This window comes from Coregonus lavaretus, assembly GCF_964263955.1.
Source record: "Coregonus lavaretus genome assembly, chromosome: 6".
NCBI lineage: Eukaryota > Metazoa > Chordata > Actinopteri > Salmoniformes > Salmonidae > Coregonus > Coregonus lavaretus.
In genome coordinates this window covers 44,377,582-44,400,797 of record NC_139993.1, presented here as the reverse complement: position 1 = coordinate 44,400,797, position 23,216 = coordinate 44,377,582, and positions in this window count along the sequence as shown.

Genomic DNA, 23,216 nt, shown 5'->3' with positions numbered 1-23,216 from the left:
GGCTAGGAGACTGAATCCTCGCCAGGCTCGGTGGACTATGTTTCTAGCCAGGTTCGTGTTTAAGATCACTTACATCCCTGGGTCCCAGAACGGGAAGGCAGATGCCCTGTCTCGGCGGTATGACACGGAGGAGAGGTGCGTGGAGCCCACTCCCATACTGCCTAAGTCTTGTCTGGTTGCACCGGTGGTATGGGAGGTCGATGCGGAGATCGAGTGGGCGTTACGCACCGACCCTAGCCCTCCACAGTGTCCGGTGGGTCGGACGTACGTCCCGCTCGAGGTCCGGGATCGGCTTATTTATTGGGCTCACACGTCACCCTCCTCTGGACATCCAGGTATTGGCCGGACAGTGCACTGCCTTAGTACAAAGTACTGGTGGCCAACATTAGCCAGGGATGTGAGGATTTATGTCTCCTCCTGCTCAGTGTGTGCCCAGTGTAAGGTGCCCAGACACTTGCCCAGGGGTAAGTTACAACCCCTGCCCGTTCCACAACGACCCTGGTCCCACCTCTCGGTGGATTTTGTTACCGACCTTCCCTCCTCACAGGGGAATACCACCATCCTGGTCGTTGTGGATCGGTTCTCGAAGGCCTGTCGTCTCCTTCCCATGCCGGGTCTTCCTACTGCCCTACAGACCGCTGAGGCTCTATTTACTCACGTCTTCCGGCATTACGGGGTACCCGAGGATATAGTGTCTGATCGAGGCCCCCAGTTTACCTCCAGAGTCTGGAGAGCGTTTATGGAACGGTTGGGGGTTTCGGTGAGCCTTACCTCGGGTTACCACCCGGAGAGTAATGGGCAGGTCGAACGTGTCAACCAGGATGTGGGTAGGTTTCTGAGGTCATATTGTCAGGGCCAGCCGGAGGAGTGGGCGAGATATGTGCCCTGGGCCGAGATGGCACAGAACTCTCTCCGCCACTCCTCCACTAAACTAACCCCTTTCCAGTGTGTGTTAGGGTACCAGCCGGTTCTGGCACCTTGGCATGAGAGCCAGATCGAGGCCCCTGCGGTGGATGAGTGGGTGCGGCGCTCGGAGGAGACGTGGAACGCTGCACACGTCCATCTGCAGCTAGCCATCCGTCGACAGAAGACGAGCGCCGACCTCCACCGCAGTGAGGGGCCAGTGTACGCACCTGGAGATCGAGTCTGGCTCTCAACCAGAAACCTGCCCCTCCGCCTGCCCTGCCGGAAGCTGGGTCGGCGGTTTGTGGGGCCTTTTAAAGTCCTGAGGAGATTGAACGAGGTGTGTTACAGGTTACAACTGCCCATTGATTACAAAAATATTAACCCCTCGTTCCATGTGTCTTTCCTCAGGCCGGTGGTAGCTGGTCCACTCCAGGACTTTGAGATAGAAGAGACTCCTCCGCCCCCGTTGGACATCGAGGGGGCTCCGGCGTACACTGTTCAGGCCATCCTAGATTCGAGACGCCGGATGGGGGGTCTCCAATATCTCGTGGAGTGGGAGGGGTACGGCCCGGAGGAGCGGTGCTGGGTGCCGAGGAGGGACATCCTGGACCCGTCTCTTCTGACCGAATTCCATCGTGGTCATCCTGCGCGCCCTGCTCCGCGTCCGAGGCCGGGGGCGGCGCACGGCTGGAGCCGCGCGTCAAGGGGGGGGTACTGTCACGGTTTCGGCCGAGGCGGTGTCGTGTATTGGGATTATGCCTTTGTTAAATGTTTTTCTTGAAGAAATGGAATGTTGTTTATGTTAGGTCAAATGTAGCCGTTTGGAGGGTGACGCCCCAGGGGAGACTGGTGATTGGCCAGAAGAGGGAGCCACCCATCTTTTTGCATTGTTTATAAGTAGGGGCTAGACAAAGAGAGGCAGAACGGCCATTGCAATCTGGGACGCCGTTCTCCGGATGTCATGACATCTGTCACTTATGCTGAAGCTTGTGATATGAATAAACCTTATGATCCAAGTTCAGTATGAGTGGACTCCTTTGTTCATCAGCAATAATTGCCACCATTCACCCGATACGACAAATGGCGCCCAACGTGGGGCTGGTCTGCACCTCTCCTCTGTTTCATTCAGCCGCCAGGCTAACTCGCTTTGAAGCCATGGCCAGACAAGGGTGAGTTTTTCTTACCGCTTTGGAGCTTGTTAGGTTGGATACTGCTTGTGTACACTGGGGAAATGTACCATACGACCGTGCCTCGTGTGGCGTTATTGCTGATAACTGGGGGTCTGGCTAATCATTATAAAAATTTTAAAAACAGCGCAAAAGTGGGTAGAGCTTATGGATTGTTTATAGAGATGTGTTGCTTGAATAGTAAGTCAAGAACAATCGGGGCCAAGATATGTATACAAGTTAGGACATTGCAGGATTTGATAAGCCCTCGGAACAAACGAGGCGACCCCTATGGTGGGCCATAAATCCTGGTAACGCGCTATGTGTTGTCAGGTCAGTCTTCGACTGGAGTTTGGTTGTAGATTTAGTGGGGGTTGCTTGCCCATCTTCTGTCCGACGGGATATCTGCTTGGGGGGGACCGCTCATAAAATATCCAGAACTCACGGCAGCCTAAAGTTAGGACAAAGGAAAAAGTAATTAAAGACGCAATGTCAGGTACATTGTTTTTATGCTACATGGTGCATACAGGCTAAGGCTAAATGCTAATGCTAAATGCTAATATGCTGCATGCTAACATGTGACCGTAGAGGTCCACTGCGATGGGAGAAAGCCTCTTAAATTATGTTTGTCTGTGGAATTTCGGTTCTATGTTTTGTGAGCGCTGTTAAATGTTGTTTGACTATGAGGGGAAAACGGAGGTACAGCAGGACTGTTAACCGTCTATTTGGGGTTGGGGAGAGATCTAAGAATCTCCCTTCCACGGTGAAAAAGTATTTTTGAATGTATCGCGCATGCGTGGGATTTTACTAGACTGGGCTGCAGGGGGAGACAGGGAGACACAGACGAGGGAACAAAGAGGAGAGATTTTAACACGAATCTTATAGTTTTAAAGCGGCTGGTGTTTGAACATGAAACTATTTGTTGAGATGTAGTGAATTTATACATTAAATATATGTTGACGGAGTATAATGAATTAAATTAAATGACGGATTAAAATAAATAAAAAGTAAATAAAAATGTTTTTGAGCGATCTATTTAGTCCTGAGTTTAGTCTTAGAGCGAATATGAGTGGGGGAATATTGAATATGGTTGAAGTAACTCAGTATTGCATTAACTACTAAAATCTTTTTCTGTGTCTGTTCTTCTGTCATATGAGAGGAGCAATAGGACGATACGACAGGAGAGAGAGAGAAAGAGAGGGGGTGCTGACGTACACGTCACGTGACGCGACGGAGGATCGAGTCAAGGGTTTGAGACTGGTCTGTTCACAAAATCTTGATGTTATGACAATTTCACATAGGCTTGGCAAATTCATTAAAAATTGCATTTGGGAGGCTCTGTGCATCACTGGGGTTTGATTGGAATTGTGTTGGGAATCAAGGACTGACATTATTCTGTAAATTTAAGATAATTAGGTGCCTATAGAGCAAGGGGGTTTATGGGAATTGTAGTCTGAAGTTGACTACTTGCATTTGATGGGTTGTGGTAAGATAGCCACCACTAATTGATAAATTGGTGACATAGGATACAGAAATTAAAATTGGTTTTAATTATTCATAATTTTTAATTGATTTTTTAATAGATTTTTTATTTTAATTAGAAATGGTTTTTGAAAAAAAATAATAATTGAATTTTTTCATATTCATAATTTTTTTTTTTTGGGGTTGTTAGGTTTATATTAATAATTAAAGGGGGGAAGCCATAGGCTATATAGTCTAAAATAAAATAATTCACGATAAAGGAATATAAAAGGGTTGTTACAATGGGGAGAAAGGACAGCAAGGCTATGAAGGTGATTACACCGGTTGGTATAGTACAAAATGGTAATCCTTTAGTTAAGAGTATTGCTAGGTTATCCGGCAAATGAAACAAAAGTTGCCCTTCATTCTCAAACACAAACTGATAAAAGATTCCAGCGATAAGATAAACAACGGTATAGAGAAGGCGACAGAAAAACTAAGCGCAGAAGTTAGTACACCTTTCTCACATACGGATTCAGCAGAAAGACACCCACCTAATGAGAAGGAAGTAGAGCTTAGGGATGTTTATCCTCAGCTTCCAGGGATCATCCAGGAGGGTGATTGTTGCATTAGAGATGAAGATGAACAAATAATAGATAGAGGACAAGCAGAAACGACAATGAAGATGAATCCAAAACTCCAGAAGGAAGAAAAACCGAGATGTCTGGAAACTAAGAGAAGAATGAGGTTCGGAAAGATGAGGATGAAGATACAGAAGGAGAAAACCTGCTGAGAAAATAATCCCAAGAATTGGAGGAGAAGAAGAATACATTGAGGCCAAGCAGCTGAAGAAAAGTAAGAAGATGATGGAAGATGATATTTTGAGGACAGAACTTAGAATATAAGCTTTTGAAGAATCCTGATATGTCAACAGCAAGAAATAACAGGATCAGGAAACTCTCAGAAAACTCAATCATACAACTGGTGGAGAAGAGAAGCTTTGGTTATGAAGAATCAGAGTGAACCAAATCAACAATCACTGTTACAGCTTCAACTGAACAATATCAAATGCAATTGTACCAGCCAAGGGGGGTACCCGATGTTTCATATCCACAGCCAGTTTCTGGACAGACACAGAATTGGAGAGGAAGAGGACGAGAAGGCTTAGAAGGAGGAGGAAGATTTCAGCTACACTTCCAGCAACTTTCAGAAGACTGTTATAATTATGGACAGGTTGGTCACTTTACCTGTGAGTGCAACAAGTCATGAGGAAACAACAGAGAACATTTTTAAGGAAGATACAGGGGCCAGTCAAGATCACCTGTTCTCCAGGTGAACCCTAAGGATTCTAGAGTGCCTAGAAGATCCGAAAGGGGGGTGTCAGCTGATAGCACCGATTAGAGAAGAAGAGAAAATATCTAACAATTGAAGTAAAACCAGAGGACTATGAGAAGTGATGGTGAATAGTGGAAAAGCTTTTATCTGTGTTCAGCCTAAAGAGGTTAAACATCTCACTATGTAAAATTAACTAATTAGGATAGGGATTTGAGGTAGTAAAACAGCTAATTACTCTTAGGGAACCAATTGAGCTCTGCTATAGAACTCAAAGAGAAATTAAAATAGACATACTAATATTAGAGCATTGAAAGAATAGGGTTTTTGGGAATCATATTTGCTTAAAAAGATAATATCATAGGAAGGATGATAATCTATTAGACTGCCTATTAGACAATCTGTCTGGAAAATAAAGTTAAAAGGGGTGACTGTTATTCTGGGTTACATTCTTACACCAAGAGATTTCAGGCTAGGCTAAGAGGTGGTTAGTCGTTTGCCAAGTCTGTGTGTAAAGAAGTCAGAAGCAGGTGGGGACTTTCCCAATCACATATTCTAAAATTTGGTGGTAAAGGGATTTTGTGAATAAATCAGTGGGAAAAGGTTTTTAAAGGTTAGGAGAAAAGATTAGATTAAAAAGTTAGGAGAACTAGGTTGAAGGAACTCTAAGACAGTAAGCTAAGTTTCAAAGTTAGTAGTAAGAGAGAGAACAGTGGTGAAGGACATTTTAGAGTTTAGTGGGAAGATAGATATGGTAGAATTTAGATCTGTTAGGAGCAGATGCATTGAGAAAGTATGCGTTGCTGAATGATAAGAGAAGATTGAGGGTGATTGAGTATCTATACTTACAGTTCCCAGCAGGGAGATCAAGGTAATTATAGGTGTATTTTTTATAATCAAAAGTTTGAAAGTTAGGGTTTAGAGTAGGAAGAGAGAGTGAATGTAAGTTACATTTACGTCTATGACACTAGTGGTGATAGATGGAAGTACAAGTAAAGAGTTCAAAGCTTTGGGGAAACTAGAAGTAACAACAATGACATCAACACTTCAGTCTATTATAACAACAGTGAGAGGCAATTTAACTCTTTCAACATTGATAGTTATTAAAGCCATAAATATATCGCATTTGATTATAAGGGAACCAATAGCTCCAGCACCAATTTTAGGGGGAAAAATACTTATTAGGGTTAGGATGGGGACGTTCCTCCCACATGGAGAGATAATTATGGAGAATAAGTATTGTTATCAGGACCAGGAGTAGAAGCTGTTGCACCTAATCAAAGGAGGTCAGGAAGAATATGTTACAGTAGTCACTCCAACAGTAAATAATACACATAGGATATCGGTAGCTTTCCTACTAGAAATAATTAAGGTTGATACATCAACTAAATCAACTACTTTAATGGTAATTTTGGAAGGGATTAATGATACGATGGCAATAGCAAAAGTAGGAAGTATGACACCGACAACAACTTTTCTGAAATTAAAGGGGGTAGCAAGAAGGACTCAGGGGTTTATGTTACGGATGGAGAGCGCTGTCAATGATAGTACGAATAGGGTTAAAATAGGAGAACAGATAGTAGTAGAGAGAATATAGATTCATCATGGAGGTACAGGATGAGGTCTTTGATTTTGATGACAGACAAGGAGAGGTATCTGCAGTACCGCTCGTTAGGGAAGAGAGAAACTAAATGCATGTAGTTTGATTCTTCTGTTGTGAAAATTAGAGATAGATGGCCAGGTAGGAATCTTTGGTTCCAGCGGTTAACTCATTCTGTAAGATCAGTGAGGAATCTTGAGGTCCATGTCTGTTGAGAATTCCAGTCAAACATGTTAGAGACGGTCGCTCGACCTCTATCAAGTATGTGTCAATCTTATGCTTTGTCATGACTGTTGTATCAGCAACAACAATCAGTAACAGATAAAATAATGTAATAATAATAATAATATGCCATTTAGCAGACGCTTTTATCCAAAGCGACTTACAGTCATGCGTGCATAAATTTTTTTTTTTTGTGTATGGGTGGTCCCGGGGATCGAACCCACTACCTTGGCGTTACAAGCGCCGTGCTCTACCAGCTGAGCTACAGAGGACCATGTAGGACCATGTAGTTGTCAAAACATTTGTTTAAGCCTAGGGTTAGGTGGTATTGGGTTAAGTGAATTAACTTGTGTGCATTTGTTAGATGGGAAGAAAAATCAGGTAACAGCGAGCCCTGAAGCATTTGAGGTGAAACCATTGAGGGCTAAAAGTTGTTTTTGTTCTAATAAAACATATGAGGTAATGGGTATGTTCATGGGAATATCAGATTGTGATGATTATATGATGACTTGGATAAGCATGAACATAAGATTAGAGATGACAAATATAATGTAACTTTTTATGTACCAGTTAGTAAGAAAAGCAGGACTTTGATGGTTAAAAGATTAACTTTTGCCTGACAATGTGACTATGGGAAATTTTAGAGATATTTTGAGGGTTTGTGGTGATAAAGCGTATATATTCTTACCCTATTGATGGATAGGATGTTGTTACATATCAACGTTGAAGCCTCCATATGAGGTTTCTACCATTAAAAGAGGGGTAGCACCGAACACAGATCAGGTTTGAAATTGGATGAAAAGAGACATGCGACATGTCATAGTCTTCAAGCCTATCATTGAAGGATAAATCTAAGGGAGAAGGGGGGACTTTTTCCATGGTATGGTGTAACATTTGGGAAGATCATATTGATAATGTTAGTTATACTTTGAGTCCAGATAGTTCAGATATTATCACTAGGGTTATATATGCATTGAAGAATATAAGGGATGCATTTGGTAGATCTGAAGGAGCGGAAGTCAGCGAAGACTTGGTTGCAAGATCAGGTAGGCCCAGTAGGGGCAGTGATGGTTCAGATTTTAATGGCAGCTTTGATAGCACTGTGTGTGAGGTTTGTAATTTGTTACTGACCTTTGAGAAAGCTATGATATTGAGATAGGTTGGAGAGTGATGCCTGGAGACAACACTCAGATGCCGGTGTTGACTGTTCCTGATCTGGATGAAGATGGACAAGTGGAACTGAATGGATAAATATCATTTTTGATAATTTGATCATTTTTCAATTTTTTTTTTCAAAATTAGGGTGATTTTAGTATGATTTTATGAATCAAAGGGGGGAAATGGTTAATGTGATTCATACATCATTTATATATCATTTCTATATTCTTAGTTGATATTGATGTTCAATTTGAAAGTGTTGTTTTGCAAAAGATACTGTTTGGTCTTTCTTTTTCTTCCAGAAGCATTTGGGGGAACATGTGGAGATTGAAATACTCAAACAAGGACAATATGAAAGGACAATATGACTGGAGGAGATGAAACAAGGAGGGTGTGGAAAGATTCCGATTCCATCATCAACAATCCATTGGAAGTCGAGACTACGGGGAGAAGAAGTGTAGTGGACTACATTCCAGTGTCTGCAATGAAATATAGACATATTTGCATGTGTAATACATAATTGTGTCATATTCTTAGGTATTGATTTTTGTAGAATGATGTTTGATGTTATTGAATACATGTGGGGAACTTAGATGTTTTTGTTTATTTCGTGAATGCTTAGGGACAGGGAGTCTAGGCAGGGAGAGGTCCACTGTAGGGTCCAATGGGTTGACCAGCCTTAGAGTGGATATTTTTTGGATAGGATTTTGTTTGCAGGGGCTTACATGTGTATTTAATTGCATCATAGTTTCAAATGCATTTACATTGTTTATGAGTTTATCGGGAGTACCGAGGTGGTTGCCTGGGGCAGAGGGACCGTGAGAGAATTTTACTGTCTTGATTGATGGATGGATATCTGAAAAGATGGCTGCCGGACAGTTTTTCGCTCTTACACTCCATAAAGATTTGTTCATATTTCATAGTAATGTATTCACACTTCATAAACAATTATTCATATTTCATAGAAAGGTATATACACTCTAGAGAAGAATGTTTTTGGTTTAATGTTAAAGATACTCAATAAGATAAATTGTCACTTGTCATAATCCTATTCTGTTTGTTTTCGAGACTGTTTAGTCTCGAAGGGGGGAAATGTCGTGTATTGGGATTATGCCTTTGTTAAATGTTTTTCTTGAAGAAATGGAATGTTGTTTATGTTAGGTCAAATGTAGCCGTTTGGAGGGTGACGCCCCAGGGGAGACTGGTGATTGGCCAGAAGAGGGAGCCACCCATCTTTTTGCATTGTTTATAAGTAGGGGCTAGACAAAGAGAGGCAGAACGGCCATTGCAATCTGGGACGCCGTTCTCCGGATGTCATGACATCTGTCACTTATGCTGAAGCTTGTGATATGAATAAACCTTATGATCCAAGTTCAGTATGAGCAGACTCCTTTGTTCATCAGCAATAATTGCCACCATTCACCCGATACGACAGCGGCTCCTTCTCCTTGTTCGGGCAGGCTTCGGCGGTCGTCGTCTCCGGAGTACTAGCTGCCACCGTTCGATGTTTCATGTTTGATTGGTTTTGTCTGTTTGTCACACCTGTTTATTGTTTAGTGTTCATTAGGCACCCTATTTAGTTCTCTTGTGTTTGGTCAGGTGTTGTGTGTAATTGTTCTACTGTCACGTGTTGTTGTTTGGTCCTCTGTATTGTGCTCTCTTATTTTCGTGTTTTGTAAGAGAGTCCTGCACGTTGTGCATACTTACTTTGGACAGTCTAGTGTGCGTTTGTTTTCGCCTGTGGCCTGTTGCCGTGTTTGGCGTGTACTACGGACTTCACTAAAGACATTTGGCTTTGAATCTCTGTGTCCTGCGTGTGATTCCACGTTCCACTACACTCCACCTTGACAGATAGCTTTTCAGAATTCACAGATAAATTGGTCCCATGGAAAACTAAAGGCATAGAAACCGTAAATGACTTGGTAACAGGAAATACATTTATTTTCATGACAGAATTAAAAAGTATTTTGGACTGACCAAATGTAGATAGTCTCAAATACATGCAACTTAAAAGTTACATATCATGACATTTTGATTGGAAATCTTTTGGACATCAGAGCAACCTTGAGAGAATCTTCTTTGAGTCAGAAAAGGATGTTCATATGATAGAGAAGATATACAAAACCTTGCAGAGAGGACATCCAAAAAGCATAGGAAAAAAATATTAACTATTGGAACCAAGACTTAAAAATAACTGATATTGACACAAGATGGAGGGAAAGATGGAGCATAACTAATGAAATTACAGTTAACGAAAACGTACGCTTAGTCCAGTATAAACTAATGTATAGAATGTATTATACATCAGACAAATTTCACAAATTCTACAGCACAATGGTGTAAAACTAATAATGACTTAACAATCCATGCTTTCTGGGAACGCTATAAAGTCTGGAAGTTGTGGGCAGAGCTAGAAATTTGTAAACGTACTTTTAATCCATCTGTCTGCATATTTCCAGACACGGCATATGGGGGTGTAAAGATATACCCGATGGGTTGGACGATTCTCTTCTCATCACTCATCTTGAAAAAACGCATACTAAAATCGTGGAAATTAGTCAATGCGCCATCATTAACACAATGGAAAAATCTAATGATTTATTATTTAAATATTGATAGTGCGTGGCTATGGAGAGAAAACAAATGGTGCAGTTTCTGGCCATGTGACGGAAAGTGACGCGGGAGCTGGAGATGAGGGTGTGTGCTAGTGGGTCTGGGCAAGTGTGATATAGTTGATGTTTGTATGATGTTGTCGTTTGTATGTACACCACCGTTTTGATGTCTTCACTATTATTCTACAATGTAAAAAATAGTAAAAATAAAGAAAAACCCTTGAATGAGTAGGTGTTCTATGTATATGTTTTGTATTGTTTATAAAATATTAAATAAAATGTATATTTTTTAAAAGAACACCTGGTCTAAGTTCTTTAAATGTTCCCAGAACATTGAGTTAAGTTATGGGAGTTGTCTGGGATGTTGCAAGAATATTCTTGTGATATTCACATAGGTTGCACAGAACATTCCCCCAAAGTTGCACAATGTTCCATAATTTCAGTTTTTATGACGTTAATAGCATAGGGGACAATATTCCATTGATGTTCACGCAATATACAATTTACATTGTCTTGGAAGTCCGCAGAACATTTCAAGAACATTTAGAAAATGTTATATTTACAGTGCATTTGGAAAGTATTCAGACCCTTTGACTTTTCCACATTTTGTTACGTTACAGCCTTGTTCAAAAATGGATTAAATAGTTTTTTCCCCCTCATCAATCTACACACAATACCCCATAATGACAAAGCTAAAACAGGTTTTTAGAAATGTTTGCAAATTTATTACAAATAAGAAACTGAAATATTACATTTACATAAGTATTCAGACCCTTTACTCAGTACTTTGTTGAAGCACCTTTGGCAGCGATTACAGCCTCGAGTCTTCTTGGGTATGACGCTACAAGCTTGGCACACCTGTATTTGGGGAGTTTCTCCCATTCTTCTCTGCAGATCCTCTCAAGCTCTGTCAGTTTGGATGGGGAGCGTGTCCTCTGTAGCTCAGCTGGTAGAGCACGGCGTTTGTAACGCCAAGGTAGTGGGTTCGATCCCCGGGACCACCCATACACAAAAATGTATGCACGCATGACTGTAAGTCGCTTTGGATAAAAGCGTCTGCTAAATGGCATATTATTATTATTATAAGTTTCTCCCATTCTTCTCTGCAGATCCTCTCAAGCTCTGACAGGTTGAATGGGGAGCGTCGCTGCACAGCTATTTTTAGGTCTCTCCAGAGATGTTCGATCAGGTTCAAGTCCGGGCTCTGGCTGGGCCACTCAAGGACATTCAGAGACTTGTCCAGAAGCGACTCCTGCATTGTCTGTACTTTGCTCCGTTCATCTTTCCCTCGATCCTGACTAGTCTCCCAGTCCCTGCCACTGAAAAACATCCACACAGCATGATAATGCCACCACCATACTTCACCATAGGGGTGGTGCCAGGTTTCCTCCAGATATGACGATTAGAATTCAGGCCAAAGAGTTCAATCTTGGTTTCATCAGACCAGAGAATCTTGTTTCTCATGGTCTGAGAGTCCTTTAGGTGCCTTTTGGCAAACTCCAAGGGGGATGTCATATGCCTTTTACTGAGGAGTGGCTTCCGTCTGGCCACTCTACCATAAAGGCCTGATTGGTGGAGTGCTGCAGAGATGGTTGTCCTTCTGGAAGGTTCTTCCATCTCCACAGAGGAACTCTGGAGCTCTGTCAGAATGACCATTGGGTTCTTGGTCACCTCCCTGACCAAGGCCCTTCTCCCCCGATTGCTCAGTTTGGCCTAGGAAGAGTCTTGGTGGTTCCAAACTTCTTCCATTTAAGAAGGATGGAGGCCACTGTGTTCTTGGGGACCTTCAATGCTGCAGAAATGTTTTGGTACCCTTCCCCAGATCTGTGCCTCGACACAATCCTGTCTCTGAGCTCTACGGACAATTCCTTCAACCTCATGGCTTGGTTTTTGCTCTGACATGGTTTTTGCTCTGACATGCACTGTCAACTTTGGGACCTTATATATACACAGGTATGTGCCTTTCCAAATCATGTCCAATCAATTGAATTTACCACAGGTAAAGTTGTAGAAACATCTCAAGGATGATCAATGGAAACAGGATGCACCTGAGCTCAATATCGAGTCTCATAGCAAAGGGTCTGAATACTTATGTAAATAAGGTATTTCTGTTTTTTATTTGTAATAAATTTGCAAACATTTCTAAAAACCTGTTTTGCTTTGTCATTATGGGTTACTTTGTGTAAATTGATAAGGAACAAATATAATTGAATCAGCATGCAAATGTGTAGCTCCTTAAAGCAGTTTGGAATACATTCCCAATGTTTCTCTCTAGATTATTGGCAATTGACATTTGAGGACTGTATTGTAAGTGATATAGAGACACATGGCATTTTAATTTCATTCATAGGACATTTGAACAGCATGTAACATTACAAACACAACCATATGTTTTACAATTCACATGTGCAGATTGTCAACGTATAAAGTGCAAAACATAAACATGGTTAAAGAATATGTGGGATTGAACATGTAATCTTCAGCTCTGCAGCCAGACACCCTAGACTCACTCCAATTCGCATACTGCCCCAACAGATCGACAGATGATGCAATCTCTATTGCACTCCACACTGCCCTTTCCCACCTGGACAAGAGGAACACCTATGTGAGAATGATGTTCATTGACTATAGCTCATTGTTCAACACCATAGTACCCTTTAAGCTCATCACTAAGCTAAGGACCCTGGGACTGAACATCTCCCTCTGCAACTGGATCCGGGACTTCCTGACGGACTGCCCCCATGTGGTTAGGGTAGGCAACAACACATCCGCCACGCTGACCCTCAACACAGGGGCCCCTCAGGGGTGTGCTCAGTCCCCTCGTGTACTCCATGTTCACCCATGACTGTGTGGCCACGCACGATTCCAACACCATCATTAGGTTTGCAGACAACACGGCGGTGGTAGGCCTGATCACAGACGACAATGAGACAGCCTATAGGGAGGAGGTCAGAGACCTGGCAGCGTGGTGCCAGGACAACAACCTCTCCCTCAATGTCAGCAAGACAAAGGAGCTGATTGTGGACTACAGGAAACGGAGGGCCAAGCACGCCCCCATTCATATCGACGCAGCTTTAGTGGAGCGGGTCGAGAGCTTCAATTTCCTCGGTGTCTACATCACTAAGGATCTATCAAGGTCCACACACACCAACACAGTCGTAAAGAGAGCAAGACAATGCCTCTTCCCCCCCTGAACAGGCTGAAAAGACTTGGCATTAAAAAAAAAGTTATACAGCTGCACCATTGAGAGCATCTTGACGGGCTGCATGGCCGCTTGGTATAGCAACTGCCTGGCATCCAACCGCAAGGCGCTACAGAGGGTAATACGTATAGCCCAGTGCATCACTGGGGCAAAGCTCCCTGCCATCAAGGATCTCTGTGGTCCTCTGTAGCTCAGCTGGTAGAGCACAGCGCTTGTAACGCCAAGGTAGTGGGTTCGATCCCCGGGACCACCCATACACAAAAAAACACACCAAAAAATAAATAAATGTATGCACGCATGACTGTAAGTCGCTTTGGATAAAAGTGTCTGCTAAATGGCAGTGTCAGAGGAAGGCCCTAAAAATGGTCTCCAGCCGCCCAAGTCTTAGACTGTTCTCTCTGCTACCGCACGGCAAGCAGTACCAATACACCATGTCTGGAACCAGCAGGACCCTGAACAGCTTCTAACCCCAAGCCATAAGACTGAAAAATAGTATAATATACTGAACAAAAATATAAATGCAACATTCAACAATTTCATTGACGTTACAGTTCATATGAGGAAATCAGTCAATTGAAATAAATTTATTAGGCCCTAATCTATGGATTTCACATGACTGGAAATACAGATATGCATCTGTTGGGCACAGAACCCTTTAAAAAAATTATTGTCACTGTAATTTTGTGCATTCAAATTGCCATCGATAAAATGCAATTGTGTTCGTTGTCCATAGCTTATGCCTTCCCATAACATAACCCTACTGCCACCATGGGGCACTCTGTTCACAACGTTGACATCAGCAAATCGCTCGCCCACACAATGCCATACGCGTGGTCTGTGGTTGTGAGGCTGGTTGGACGTACTGCCAAATTCTCTAAAACGATGGTAGAGAAATTAACATTAAATTACTTGGCAACAGCTCTGGTGGACATTCCTGCAATCAGCATGCCAATTGCACGCTTCCTCAAAACTTGAGACATTTGTGGCATTGTGTTGTGTGACAAAACAGCACATTGTAGACTGGCATTTTAAGGTGCACCTGTGTAATGATCATACTGTTTAATCAGCTTCTTGATATGCCACACCTGTCAGGTGGATGGATTATCTTGCAGGGATGTAAAATGTGTACATTTTAGAGAAATAAGCTATTTGTGCGTATGGAACATTTCTGGGATATTTTATTTCAGCTCATGAAACATGGGACCAACACTTTACATGTTGCATTCATATTTTTGTTCAATGTTGATAACCAAATAGCATGCAGAATTTAGAAATGCGGAATTTAGACTAACTGTAAAAAAGTAAAACATTGTGTAAAAATTGACTGTTCAACTTTTTTGTTTTTATGCACCTGATATACAGTGGGAAAAAAGTATTTAGTCAGCCACCAATTGTGCAAGTTCTCCCACTTAAAAAGATGAGAGAGGCCTGTAATTTTCATCATAGGTACACGTCAACTATGACAGACAAAATGAGAAAAAGAAATCCAGAAAATCACATTGTAGGATTTTTAATGAATTTATTTGCAAATTATGGTGGAAAATAAGTATTTGGTCAATAACAAAAGTTTCTCAATACTTTGTTATATACCCTTTGTTGGCAATGACACAGGTCAAACATTTTCTGTAAGTCTTCACAAGGTTTTCACACACTGTTGCTGGTATTTTGGCCCATTCCTCCATGCAGATCTCCTCTAGAGCAGTGATGTTTTGGGGCTTTCGCTGGGCAACACGGACTTTCAACTCCCTCCAAAGATTTTCTATGGGGTTGAGATCTGGAGACTGGCTAGGCCACTCCAGGACCTTGAAATGCTTCTTACGAAGCCACTCCTTCGTTGCCCGGGCGGTGTGTTTGGGATCATTGTCATGCTGAAAGACCCAGCCACGTTTCATCTTCAATGCCCTTGCTGATGGAAGGAGGTTTTCACTCAAAATCTCACGATACATGGCCCCATTCATTCTTTCCTTTACACGGATCAGTCGTCCTAGTCCCTTGGCAGAAAAACAGCCCCAAAGCATGATGTTTCCACCCCCATGCTTCACAGTAGGTATGGTGTTCTTTGGATGCAACTCAGCATTCTTTGTCCTCCAAACACGACGAGTTGAGTTTTTACCAAAAAGTTCTATTTTGGTTTCATCTGACCATATGACATTCTCCCAATCCTCTTCTGGATCATCCAAATGCACTCTAGCAAACTTCAGATGGGCCTGGACATGTACTGGCTTAAGCAGGGGGACACATCTTGCACTGCAGGATTTGAGTCCCTGGCGGCGTAGTGTGTTACTGATGGTAGGCTTTGTTACTTTGGTCCCAGCTCTCTGCAGGTCATTCACTAAGTCCCCCCATGTGGTTCTGGGATTTTTGCTCACCGTTTGTGATCATTTTGACCCCACGGGGTGAGATCTTGCGTGGAGCCCCAGATCGAGGGAGATTATCAGTGGTCTTGTATGTCTTCCATTTCCTAATAATTGCTCCCACAGTTGATTTCTTCAAACCAAGCTGCTTACCTATTGCAGATTCAGTCTTCCCAGCCTGGTGCAGGTCTACAATTTTGTTTTTGGTGTCCTTTGACAGCTCTTTGGTCTTGGCCATAGTGGAGTTTGGAGTGTGACTGTTTGAGGTTGTGGACAGGTGTCTTTTATACTGATAACAAGTTCAAACAGGTGCCATTAATACAGGTAAAGAGTGGAGGACAGAGGAGCCTCTTAAAGAAGAAGTTACAGGTCTGTGAGAGCCAGAAATCTTGCTTGTTTGTAGGTGACCAAATACTTATTTTCCACCATAATTTGCAAATAAATTCATTAAAAATCCTACAATGTGATTTTCTGGATTTTGTTTTCTCAATATGTCTGTCATAGTTGACGTGTACCTATGATGACAATTACAGGCCTCTCTCATATTTTTAAGTGGGAGAACTTGCACAATTGGTGGCTGACTAAATACTTTTCCCCCCCACTGTAATCCCTACTTTGAGACGCTTGATATGGTCCCCCCCTGTCTTATTTTTTAAGATCTGAAAAGAAGATCCTAGATCAGCACTCATAGTCTTGGATACCTTGTAAATATGGACCCAGAAGTATGCAGCATATAAAGTGATGTTGAATAACCCATTTAGCAGTATTTCTAAGGCTAAAACAGAAACAATGAATTCCTGATTGACCATACTGCCATGGCTATATACTGAAAAAATAAGATGTAGTAGAGCTTTCCTGGTGGCGCAGAGGATAAAAGACCTGGCTTGAGAACCAGGCATTGCAGGTTGTCAATATATAAAGTATAAAAAATATGGTTGTGTTTGTGTGATTAAATGCTGTTCAAATGTCCTGTAAATGAAATGCCGTGTAATTAAAATGCAGTGTGTCTATCTCACCTTGTAGTGAGCCTACAATACAGTCCTCAAATGTGAATTGCAGTTCAATGTAGCGAGACACATTTTGGACATGTATTCCAATTTGCTTTAGGGAGCTACAAATTTGCATGCTGAGAATATTGTGGTATTAGTAGGTAAAACTTCAATATAACACTTTTGACATTTTCTTGAAATGTTCTGAGGACCTCTAAGACAAGGTAAAATGTATATTGCGTGAAAATCAATGGAATCTTATGTTAAACCTAAACCAAATATGCTATGAACGTCATCGGAACATTGTGCAACATTGTGGGAATGTTCTGTGCAACCTTCATGAATATCACAAGAATATTCTTGCAAAAACAAAGACAACTTCCATTACTTAATGGAACTTAGACCAGGTATTCTGTCAACATTCTTACAACATTAAGGTAATGTCCTATGCAACCTAACTTAAACATTGTATGAATGTTATCACAACTGAGCATATTTTGTGTTTTGGGAACCCAATCTAATTAAATGTTCTGGGAACCTTTGAACTCAGTTCTGTCAATATTCTTGCAACATCATAGGAATGTTTTGTGCACCCTGATACAAACATTATCTGAAAATGTTTACAACTGAAGAGTTGTAGTGTTTTGGGAACCTATCTCCCCACAATGTTCCCACAACCTAAAGAAATGTTTTATGAACTTTTAAACGTTAAAAAAAAAGTATTCTGGGAACGTTCTTATAACATCAGGTGAATGTTTTTTGCACCCTAAAATTAACATTGTATAATCATCCGCACAACTGAACAGTTTTTTTGATGTCCCCACAATGTTCCCACCAGACTGTTCCTACAACCTAATGAAATATTCTGGGATCCTTTAAAGAACAGACAAAATGTGGTCTGGGAACGTTCTTGTAACATCAGGTGAATGTTTTTTGCACCCTAAAAGAAACATTGTTTAAAGTCCCCTGTTTAGGCCTCCCGAGTGGCGCAGCGGTCTAAGGCACTGCATCACAGTGCTTGAAGCATTACTACAGACCCAGGTTTGATCCCAGGCTGTGTCACAACCGGCCATGACCGGGAGTCCCATAGGACGGCGCACAATTGGCCCAGCATTGTCCGGGTTAGGGGAGGGTTTGGCCGGGGGCGCTTTACTTGGCTCATCACGCTCTAGCGACTCCTTGTGGCGGTCGGGCGCCTGCAGGCTGACTTCAGTCGTCAGTTGAACTGTGTTTCCTCCGACACATTGGTGCTGCTGGCTTCCGGGTTAAGAGGGCGGGTGTTTCGGAGGACGCATGACCCGACCTTCGCCTCGCCCGAGCCCGTTGGGGAGTTGCAACGATGAGACAAGATCGTAATTGGATCGCAATTGGATATCACGAAATTGGGGAGAAAAAGGGGGTAAAGAATTAAGACAAATAAAACATGTGGACCTGCGTGGTTCTGGTACCGGTTCTGACTGACATTTTCACTTATAAATCGATCTGTGGACACCGTAGATCGAAATGGCTTGCATTAAGCGATAGCCCTGGTTCCCATTGACACCGTAGTGTATTTACTGAGCCTGTGTGATGTGGGATGTGAAATCTGAAACTACTTGAAGCTGGGATGTCCCTCCTACCATTTAATTAGCTCTTCCAACTGTCCATCAACCCCTGGCTGAACCCTACGTCACAGCCACCAACAAAACACATGCCAGCATTCCTTACATTGTAGAGTAGCAGGAGAGAGTGGTTTCATCACGGTAGCACATTCAGAGATCAATTTATAGCTATTCATCTAAAATAATTCATAGATTTGAAACAAAAAACACTTTCTGTTTGTCATAGATGGAGCTATGTGAGACGTTCACAGAAATGGGGGAAGACATTTTGATCAAGAGAGATCTTTAGAAAATATGCACATTTTCTCTAACACTAAAGAAGTATGTATTTTACAGTTATAAGGAAGGGGAAATCTTATAGTTAGTCATTTTATAATTTTACTATACTATATTTAGAACGCATATAAGTCATTTCAAGCCTTATTCATACAGTTTTGTTGAAAAGGAAATACATCATATAAAATATTTTAAAAATATATTTGTACTGTGTAGTTGAGCTTGTGTCCTCAAAAGTGACTACACCTCAGCAATTTATAACTATTTTTACCAGAAAGTGAGATTTCAACCTTTCTTGTAGTATGCAGCATTACTAGTTATTGTTTATAAATAATTACTTTTGGGGATTACGTAGATTACATTTTCAATTACATTTAGTTCCATTTAACTGAATAATCATCCGCAAAACTGGACAGTTCTTTTGTGTTTTGGGAACATGTCTTTTGTGATGTCCCCACAATGTTCGCACCAGACTGTTCCCACAACCTAATTAAACATTCTGGGAACCTTTAAAGTACAGCCAAAATGTGTTCCGGGAACGTTCTTGCAACATCAGGCGAATGTTTTATATAAGCATTGTATAATAATCAGCACGACTGGACAGTTGTTGTCTTATGAGAACACTTTCCGCAACCTAATGAATGTTGTGGGAACTTTCACAGAAACAATTTTTGTTTGCTGGGAAAACATTACTGGTACATTCCATTACATTACCTGGAAACCTAATGAGAACTTTTGGGGAAGGTTCTGCAGTGGTTGTTACAGATGTTGTGCACAACATTTTAGGGAATGTTAGGAGAACATTCCAAGGATATTTAATTTAAAACATAAAAAAAGATGGGATGGGATGTTATCATTCTAATGTTAGATAAAACCCTATCTTAATAGGAATCGTAGCTAATATTCTTGGAATGTTTGATGGAATGGCTATTATTACTATTAGGACACTGGACAGTAGTGCCACTGTCATACTATAATGGCCCTGTGAAGTATGCCACCTTCAAATGACCAGTCCCAGGGCTATGTCTCTGTGTGTGCGTGTGTTTGTGTGTGTGTGTGTGAGTGTGTGTGTGTGTGTGTGCGTGCGTGCGGCGTGCGTAGGTGCGTGTGTGAGTATGTGCGCGCAAGTGTGTGTATGCATTTGTGTGTGTCCAGGGAGCAGGTCAGTAAATAGTAGGAGAAATAAGAGCAGTGCTGATCATGTTTTCTATTTCCCTGGGTTGTTACCTTGCTGCTGACCTCCATCTGAGAGTGGCTCATGAATTCAGTGCAACAGACAGTCTGTTTGTGTTGAACTGGTAATGAGGTCATATTGTTTGAATTCTGGAGCAATAATTTATCTTCAAAACATAACAAACAAGATCATTATCCATAATCAGTTATACATGCACGCACGCACACACTCACACCCGCATGCACACTCTCTCTCTCTCTCTCTCTCTCTCTCTCTCTCTCTAATCTAGAGTAAAGTAGTCATTGGTAACTGGACTAATAAGGAGAGATGCATAAAGTTACATAACATGAACCTGAATAAACATACATGTCCCATACTGCTACTACAGGCTCAATACTGCTTGGCTCCATAAATAATAGGAAAATAAGAGTTCCCGGCAAATGCATTTGGTATCACATTCGGCTTGCTAGAAGACTGATCACCTCTCATACTGTCTCAGACGACCTTGATCCCTGACCTCTGACCCCTAACCTGAAGTCTGACCCCAGGTTTACAACAGTCAATGTCACAACCAGCATATCGTGGTCTACTGGTGAGTTAGAAAGGGTCATTGGTTCTGTTGAGGTCTAAGTACTGTCAACACTGGACTGTCTGACCATTAATGTTAGAGTGGGTTGGTGCTGATTGCTGTTGCGAACAAGAACCTCTAATAGCCTACTGCTTTAGTACCAGCACTTATTATGAAATACAATTGAATGTCAGTGTGACACCTTTTTCCAGTTCTGACGGCCGGTATGGAACCTGGGACATCTGAGTATAGTAGCCGACTACAGAATGCTAAACGCTAAATGAGTGTGTATGCTGCAGAGTAGAGTGATGTCAATACTGCTGAGTCTACACTGAAGCAGCTATGACTCAGGATCAGACACACACACACACACAAACACACACACACACACACACACACACACAGACACAGACACAGACACACTCGTTTTAGCAGTTTTAGATGGTTACACATGATCTCCTTCCATTACTGTGTGTGTGACCTTGACAGAGTGAGCAGTGCCAGTCGCAGGGGTGTGAGGAGAGAAGCATCTCAGGACCAGACCAACCGAATCGACACTCACTGAGCACTTACACCAAAGAGCCTCTATGTGTGTACAGACAGACACACTCATCATACAAACAAGCAAGCTAGTAACACACACACAAACACTAACATACGAGCATAAATCATGTTTGCGGGTACTCACACAGTACACACACATTGGCTTGAACACCTGGAGCGGCTGTGTGACAGCAGAACTGGGCTGCACTGTACTGTGCCGAATCACCGGCTGCTTTCCAGACTAGTTATTACACACAGCAGAGCTAAATACAAGACCATTTACATTTCACTGAAGTTCTGGAGAAATTACGTTCCTGAAACATAATCACTGACTCTCTCTCTCTCTCTCTCTCTCTTCCCTCTCTCTCATCTGTCCCGACTTTCCTCTCGACTCAGAGAAAGCAGCAATGAAGTCAGATAACAGAGTAAGTCCCACCACTTCATAGCGTACTCAAGTACCACACAAACACACACACACACACACAGAGAGAGCTGATATGGGTTGTGAAGTATTAACCTGGAAGGCAGACTCCTGCTCCGACTGTAAACAGAGCTATTTATAACACACTAATTATGACCGTGTGTGTTTGTGTGTGTGTGTGTATGTGTGTGCCGTGTGTGTGTGCGTGTGCGTGTGCGTGTGCGTGTGTGTGTGTGTGTGTGTGTGTGTGTGTGTGTGTGCCGTGTGTGTGTGTACATATGGTAATCCTATAGAGGAGGAGGATGCTACTTTTATCTTTCTGTTTTTAATCTTTCCTCCCAACCTCATCGATGCAGAAAATTGCTTAGAATGATGTATGGATGTGTGTGAGTAGCTGTACTGTGTGCTCGTGCATGAATGCTTGTGTGTGTGTGTGTGTGTGTGTGTGTGTGTTTGTGTGCTACTGCATGTGTGTGAGAGAGCCACTGATGTGGTTATGCTCTTGCTTATTCTGAGAAAAGGGGCTTTTGACCTCCAAACAAATGCCATGTAGCTGAACTGAAGTAAGAAGACAGCTCTTCTTTTAGCTAAATGGCTAAAAACAACATTTCTGTCAACCCCAGTGGTTGAATCGGACTGGTGCTCACCAGTAGCACCTCTTACAGAATACTGTCTGTCAAACATGATTAAAACATGATTAAAATATGATTAAAACATGATTAAAATATTATTTAAATGAGTACCGGCCACTTTTTCATTCCACTTGAAGCACTTCTTTTGTTTGGTAAAAAATCTGCATCTCTCTTTAGATGTACGAAGAAAGACTGCTATATCTGGCTGAGAGAGAGAGAGAGAGGTTGACTAAGAATAGTTGACCTTTCTTCATCACATCGACTAGGCTGAATAATTCCTTAGCGCACGCACGCACGCACGCACGCACACACACACACACACACACACACACAGAGACACAAAGACACACACACACCCACACAAGCGCACCTTCACACTCTCTCCTCTCCGCTATGGTATTAATCAGATCACCATAATTTCAATGCCTCATCCCTCCCGCCATCCTTTCACGGTAAACCCTCCTTCCTCAGTTGAAGGATGAGGAGAAAGTGAAGGTCAGATAGCAACAGCTCTCTCTCTCTCCCTCCCTTGTTTGTTCTCTCAATCTGTCTTCATCACTTTTTCCGTCTCATTTTCACTCTCATCTGTCTTTATCCATATCTGTCTATCATTTTCTGTCTCATTGTTTATCTCATTGTTCATCTCATTCTCTCTCTCTTTCTCTCCCTGTCTCTTTCTCTCTGTCTCCCTATGTCTTTGTCATTCGCTCGTTGTCTCTCTCACACACCTACACATACACACACCCATGCCTCTGTCTTATACACTTGCGTTACACAGCTACCCTTCGACTCTGCCCTGCTTTTAGAATGTTAGAGAAGACACACAATAATGCCATAGTCAACACACACAGCAACCAACCCCCTAGAGTCGATTGACACACTGGTGCATCAATCTAAGTTAAATTTTTTAAAATCCTGATTAAATTCTGTCAGTTTAAGCTAGAGATATCTGTTTTTTTGCAATCCACTGCATCCGCCAGTGTCGCACTTCCGCATCTG